General features: G+C 44.4%; 1 pseudogene; it reads left to right on the forward strand.

The window, feature by feature from the left end:
• Positions 1 to 6,590, forward strand: part of LOC129666061 (heat shock protein HSP 90-beta-like) — a 36,018-nt pseudogene extending 29,428 nt beyond the window's left edge.
• The last annotated feature ends 1,180 nt before the right edge of the window (positions 6,591 to 7,770 follow it).

Consider the following 7,770-nt stretch of genomic DNA (forward strand, 5'->3'; position numbering starts at 1 on the left):
CCTCCCTGATCTTGCATCCCCAAGCCTCAAACTAGGCCCATTCCTCATCATAGAGGCCAGATAGTTCCTGTAGGATCTGTCTTCCCTGAACTACTGTGTAGGCCCTGCTCCTCCCAATCCCAAAGATCCCCTCACTCCACACCTAGCTTTCCAGGGTCTCATGCTCCCAAACTCCAGCTAACCTTAGCTGACTCAGCATAAGGCACACATGTGTGGAGAGCCAAACCAGAAGGCAGAAGGGAGAGGACCGACAGAGAGGGTGCTGGTGCCTGGCTAGTGACTGTTCGTGCAGACAGAGGCAGAGTCTGAAGAGGGGACTAGGGATAGAGTCAGCAGCTCTCAACATCAGTCCCACAGGGGAAACATCTCAACCCTCTTCCACCTTAGTCCCCTCCTTAGATTGAGCACCACTGAATGAAGAAAGGTTGTGCAAACAAAAGACTCAACTAACAAACCACTTCAAATATTCAAGTCTCAGAAAAAAAAAAGCAACAGAAAAAGCCACAGTAGCATGTTCCATCCCAAATTACTAACTCTACAACAATGACCCCTAGAAGAACTTCCAGACAAATAATTGAAAAGAATGAGGTATATGTTCAAACAATTCAAAGATATAAAAAAAAAAATGCCAAGAAAACAAAAACAAACAGATGAATGAAACAAGGAAGTCAGTCCAAGATGTGAAAATAGAATTTAACAGCAAGACAGAAGTACTGAAGAAAACACAAATGGAAATGATGCTGCAAATAAAACTCAATCAGATAAGGATCCCAGTGGGAAGCCCAGCAATAGAGCAGATCACATGGAAGGCAGAGAGCCAAGTTTGAAAGAAGAGAAGAATAAGCACACTGAAGAGGTCACAAAGGAAAAATGAACAGTATAAGAACTGTTGCTAAAAAGAGGTCCAAGAAAAAAAAAGCCAAAAAATGACAGGAATGAAGAAATAATGTCCACTATTAACTCTGAATATGAGTTCTCTTGGCCTCCCAATAAAAATCATAGCTAACTAACAGATTAGGCTAGGAAACAGTATCCATCTTTTTGCCTCCTAGAAACATATCTCACCATCAACAATAGACACTACCTTAGAGTGAAAAGGTGGGGAAGTAGTCCAAGTAAATGGATCAAGGAAACAAGCAGGCATAGCTATTCTAAAATGTGACTAAATGAACTTCAACAAAAAAATAAACTTTTACTCACCAAACACAGATATAGCCAATTTCATTTAAAAAAATAAATACTACAGGGTATAAAACACAGTGATAGGGTCCTCCTTGTTGTTTAGCTTCTTTAGGACTATAGATTTTAGCATGTTTATCCTATATTATATGCCTAATATCCACATATAAATGCGTATATGCCATATGTGTCTTTCTGCTTCTGAGTTACCTCACTCAGGATGATCTTTTCTAGTTCCATTCATTTGCCTGCAAATTTCATGATTTCCTTGTTTTTAATTGCTGAGTAGTATTCCATGGTGTAAATGTATCACAATTTCTGTATCCATTCTTCAGTTGAGGGACAACTGGGTTGTTTCCAGATTCTGGATATTATGAATAAAGCTGCTATGAACATAGCTGAGCAAATGTCCTTGTTGTATAGTTGATCATCTTTCTGATATATTCTCAGGAGTGGTATAACTGGATCTTGAGGTAGCACTACTCCTAATTTTCTGGGAAAGTACGAGATTGATTGCCAAAGTGGTTGTACAAGTTTACATTCCCACCAGCAATGGAGGAGAGTTCCCCTTTCTCTACAACCTCTCCAGCACCTGTCATCCCTTGAGCTTTTGATCTTAGCCAGTCTGATGGGTGTCGGATAGAATCTCAGAATTGTTCTGATTTGCATTTCCTGAATGACTAAAAACATTCAGCATTTCTTTAAGTGTTTCTTGGAGTACCCTAAGGAAGAGGCTTAATCCTTATTCAGAAGGGCAAACAGGATACACATCAGAAGTAGGAGCCTTCCATGAGAGGGGGGTTGAGGGGAGAGTGGAGGGGGACTCTGAAAAACTCTACCCATCAGGGTATTGAAGCAGATGCTAACAGTCATAGCCAAACTTTGGAGAGAGTGCAGGGAATCTTATGGAAGAAAGGGGAGACAAAAAGACCTGGAGGGGACAGGATCTCCACAAGGAGAGCAACAGAGTAAAAAAAAAACCTGGGCTTCAGGGGATCTGCAGAGACCAATACTCCAACCAAGGACCATGCATGGAGAGGACCTAGACCCCCTGCTCAGATGAAGCCCATAGGCTGCTCACTTTCCAAGGGGCTTCCCTAGTAAGGAGAGCAGGGACTGTCTCTGACATGAACTCAGTGGCTGGCTCTTTGATCACCTCCCCTTAAGGGGCTGCAGCCTTGCCAGGCCACAGAGGAAGATGATGTATCCATCCCTGATGAGACCTGATAGGCTAGGGTCAGATAGAAGGGGAGGAGCAATTCCCCTATCAGTGGACTAGGGGAGGGATATAGGGGGAGAAGAGGGACTATGAGTGAGGCTAGGAGGAAATGTGGGAGGGGTCTACAGGTGGGATACAATGCCAATAAATTGTAATAAGTAATAAATAAATTAAATTTAAAAAAACAGTGATAGCAGGTGACCTCAATATTCTCAATAATAGACAGCTCATCTGGACAAAACTAAACATGGAAACACTGGGTTAACAACATCACAAATCAAATGAGCCAAACAGGCCAAGAACCTAAAACTGTGTGATACCTACACACAATGCAATACTACCCAGCTGCAAAGAAAAATGAAATTGTGAAATTTGAAGCTAAATGGATGGAATTATTAAAAACATCATACTTTGTGAGGCCACCCAGACTCAGAAAGAAAAATGCCACACATTGTCTCATGTGAATACTGATTGATTTTGATTTGGAGTTCACGTGGAAGCTGGGTAATTAAAAATTGGTCATGAAGGGTGGACATATTAAGGGAAGAAAGATATCAAAACAAAAAATTAAAATGCGGAGAATGTGCTGGCTAGTTCTGTGGTTCTGCCTCTCCTGGAAAGGCTGCTGGATGCCTCCAGGTGGAAAAGGATGAAGGAAGGGGGCAGGGAGGTCCTGAGTGAGCATAGAACAAGGTCTGTGTCATAAGCTCTTTGGTCCAGCTGCAGGTGTGGGAAAAGGAAATTTTCCCCACATTAAGTGCACTGCTCTTTTAGCTGGGCTGCGTGGACCAGGCCGGGGGGTGGGGGGTGGGGGGGGAGGAGCAGTCTGACTCTGGCAAGTAAGGTGGTTGCTTGGGGAACAGCAGGCAACTTGGTCCGCAGATCAGCACTGCAAACACACACACACACACATACACACACACACATACACACACACACACACACACACACACACACACACACACAAGCTTTACTAATAGACAATATCATTCAAATCATCATCAAGACTGGACTTCATAAGGACCAAAGAATTAAATCATTACCAGTTCCAGGTACTCCTTAAAATATTGATGGTGATGGGCTCAGAGGCATTTATTTTTTAGAAGGAGAATGGCTTAATGGAGTCCTAATGTCACTTAAAAAATTTATATTTGTGACATGACAAGTCAAAAACAAAGTTTGTGCCACAACTTGATGTTGAAAACAGGCTCATGGATTTAGCACTTTGGGTGACTTAACCTCTCATTTAAGATGGATGAGACAGGAGTCACCCCCCTCAGCTTAGGCTTGTAGTATGATTCAGATGTGGTCTGGGCCCACCTTGCTCTGTACTACAAACTGGCTTTCCTGTCAAGATGCCTGAGAAGGGCACCATGGCGAGGAAGAGGTGGAGACCTTTGCCTTTCGGGCAGAAATCACTCAGTTCTTTTCCCTCAGCATTGATACTTTCTATTCAAACAAGATTTTTCTCTGGGAGTTGATCTCTAATGTCTTTGATGCCTTGGACAAGATTCGGTATAAGAGCCTGACAGATCCTTCCAAGTTGGGCAGCGGCAAAGATCTGAAAACGGACATTATCCCCAACCCTCAGGAACAAAGGTTGACCTTGGTGGACACAGACATTGGCATGACCAAGGCTGACCTCATAAATAACTTGGGAACTATTGCTAAGTCTGGCACAAAAGTATTGATGGAAGCTCTCCAGGCACCAGCAGTTGGGCAGTTTGGTGTTGGGTTCTATTCTGCCTGTCTAGTGGCAGAGAAGGTGCTCCAGTCACAAAGCAGTATTTCTGGGAGTCTTCTGCTGGTGGCTTCTTCACAGTTTGTGCAGACCACGGTGAACCCATTGGCCGAGGCACTAAGGTGAGCCTTCACCTCAAAGAAGACCAGACAGAATACTTGGAAGAGAGGAGGGTCGAGGAAGTAGTGAAGAAACACTCACAGTTGTTAGGCTATCCTATCCCCCTCTGTTTGTAGAAAGAATGATAGAAGGAGATCAGTGATGACGAGGCAGAGAGGAGAAAGAGGAGGATGAGGAGAAGCCTAAGATTGAAGATGTGGGATCAGATAAGGAGGATGACCGTGGCAAAAATAAGAAAAAGAAGACTCAGAAGATTAAGGAGAAATACATTGATCAGGAAGAGTTGAATAAGACAAAGCCTATTTGGACCAGAAACCCTGATGACATCACTCAAGTAGAATACGGTGAATTCTATAAGAGCCTTGCTAATGACTGGGAAGGTCACTTGGCAGGAAGCGCTTCTCTGCAGGTCAGTTGGAATTCAGGGCACTGTTCTTCATTCCTCAGCGAGCTCCCTTTGGCCTCTTTGAGAACAAGAAGAAGAACGACATCAAACTGTATGTTCGTCGTGTGTTCAACACAGACAGCTGTGATGAGCTGATACCTAACGAGTACCTCAGCTTTATCAGGGACCTGCCCCTGCACATCTCCCGAGAATTGCTCCAGCAGAGCAAGATCCTGACAGTCATCTGCAAAAATATTGTGAAGAAGTGCCTTGAGCTCTTCGCCGAGTTGGCCGAAGACGAAGAGAACTACAAGAAGTTTTATGAGGCATCCTCTGAGAATTTAAAGCTAGGAATCCATGCGGATTCTACCAACGGCTGCCGCCTCTCTGAACTCCTCTGCTGTCACACTTCTCAGTCTGGAGATGAGATGACTTCCCCGTCAGAGTACGAGTCTCTCAGGAAGGAGACACGAAAGTCCATCTGCTGTATCACTGGTGAGAGCAAAGAGCAGGGCCAACTCTGCCTTTGCGGAACGCATGGGGAGGCAGGGCTTGGAGGTGGTGTAGATGACGGAGCCTGTTGATGAGTACTGCATGCAGCAGCTCAAGGAATTCGATGGGAAGAGCCTGGTCTCAGTGACTAAGGAGGGCCCAGAGCTACCAGAGGATGAGGAAGAGAAGAAAATGGAGGCGAGTAAGGCAAAGGTTGAGAATCTTGGCAAGCTCATGAAGGAGATCTAGGATAAGAAGGTTGAAAGGTGACAATCTCCTTGTCTCTTCACCCTGCTGCACTGTGACAAGCACCTACGGCTGGACAGCCAACATGGATCGTGCAGGCCCAGGCACAGCACGACAACTCTATGAATGGCCACAAAAACACCTAGAGATCAATCCTGACCACCCCATTGTGGAGACTCTGTGGCAGAAGGCCAAGGCACACAAAAAAAGCCGTCAAGGACCTGATGATGGTGCTGCCGTTTGAAACTGCTCTGCTCTCCTCTGGTTTCTCACTTGAGGATCCCCAAACCCACTCCAACCACATCTACTGCATGATTAAACTAGATCTGGGCACTGCTGAAGACGAAGTGACAGCACAGGAGCCAGTGCTGCTGCTCCTGATGCGATGTCCCACTCCCCCACCCCCGATTGAGGCCCCTGAGGCTGATGAGGATGCCTCTCTCATGGAAGAAGTAGACTACAGAGCTCTGCCCAGGCTTCCCCGTGCCCTCTGCATAGTTTTCCCTGCGGCTCTCCCAGCAGCCCTGACCCACCTGGCTCTGCTCAAGACTAGAAGAATTTCTTCTATCCTGTCCTCATGGCCTTGTGCTTTAAGGCAGAAAAAAAAAACCCTCCTACAGAATAGCAAGGTTGGGTATCGTGTATTGGGTTTTGTTTGTTTGTTTTATTTTGTTCTGAAATTAAAAGTTTGCAAAATAAAGATGATGTGTTTAAAAAAAAAAAGGTGGATAAGACCTTTGTCTTTAGGTGAAATTTGGTCTTAGAGTTGTTTTAAAACACTATGCTTCCAGGTGAAACTAATCATGGTAAACTCAAATTATGGCAGGTAATTTTAATCATTTTAACAACCTAGCTAAACACAGTCATGTGGACAGCAAAAATATATAGAGAGAGAGATTTGGTTTTCTATTTGAAACAGGAATTTGAAAGCAGGTTCTAAGATTTCTAGGGAAAAGAACAACAATATTCTGGTATGTTAGAGAATCCATTTTCAGCCAACGAAAAATATAACTTCAAATTCCAAATAGAATGCATGAAGGGGAAATCGGACATGCAACATGGAGACGAATTTGATCTTGTCTCTTTTCTGGACTTTAGTGTGACCTGACTTCTTGCAGAAAAGCATCTCCTCACAGTCCCACCGCTCTCGCATTGCTGCCTTCTGGTGGCACCTGCATTGCAGACCACTGTTTTTACAAAAGAAGTGAAAAGGGAGTAAAATCAGAACCCAAATATTTGACAATTCCAAGAGAGTCAAAGGGACATATGTGGACCAAGAAAGAGAAAGCAGGCTTCTGAGATGGCTATCCTTTTCCCAGAAGACACTGCAAGAGAAGGCAGGTGGGATGTCTAAACAGAACCCATAGGGGGACGGGGAGGAAGTAGGGCCCTATAAAACAGCAGAGCCAGCAATTTAGCAGACTTCAGCCTTAGTGTCTCTCATCCCAAAGAGATACAGCTGTTAACTTTCCCCTTCTCCACTCAGTCTTCTGTCTTTCTAGCCATTCAATTCCCCAAACAAGCATGGTGAGGTCTCGCTGAAAGCTGAGAAATAGTTTCAGCTATTTCCATTGTATTTGCGAAACTAATGTCAAAACCACTGGTTCTTATGCTGCCCTCTTCTTGCTTTTATAGTTTAAAACATTTAAAAAGGATGAAATTTTATTACTTAGGCGTGTTTTTTTTTTTCCTTTACTAGTGCTCACACTTGAGACATACTAGGTGATTTTTAAAAGGCTTTCCTAATGGGGCATGGCTTAATTAGAATGATTGTGTGAAAACTATGCTGTTTGCTACTGCTGCTGCTGCTGCTGGTGGTGGTGGTGGTGGTGGTGGTGGTCAGAATGCAAATCAAAGATCTGTATCTTTCTCCCACTCCTCTCTCATTAGTTTTTGCGTTTGAGACAAGGTCTTACTATGTAACCATGGCTGACCTGGAACTCCATATATAAACCATGTTGGCCAAACTCACAGAGATCTGCCTGCCACTGCCTCCTGATCCCTGGGATTAAAGGTGTGCACCACCATGCTCAGCTTCTCATTAGCTCTTGTTCGTGTTTGTGCATGCAATACGCAGCCTGAGCCAATTCCTCTTCATTTAATGTGGCCCAGAGAAGGTTGAACACCCGTGGTCTAGAACAAGGCAGCTGAATGGATGGTTTGCCGTCTTCTCTTTTTAGACCAAACATCCTACAGGCAGCAGCCATACCAGGCTAACGTGGTGTGTTTAGTTCTTGGTCCTGGTTGCTGCATGGATGCTGATAGAATTAGCTCCCATTTCCTTCCTTCCAGACTGAGCTGAGAAAACTCCCACTATGCCCACACACTGCCTTTTCTCACTGCTAGGTCAAGCATTCAAGGTGTCTACAAGTCTGCTCTAAAGGCTGG

This window comes from Psammomys obesus, unplaced genomic scaffold (genome assembly GCF_907164565.1).
Source record: "Psammomys obesus unplaced genomic scaffold, mPsaObe1.curated_primary_1811, whole genome shotgun sequence".
Lineage (NCBI taxonomy): Eukaryota > Metazoa > Chordata > Mammalia > Rodentia > Muridae > Psammomys > Psammomys obesus.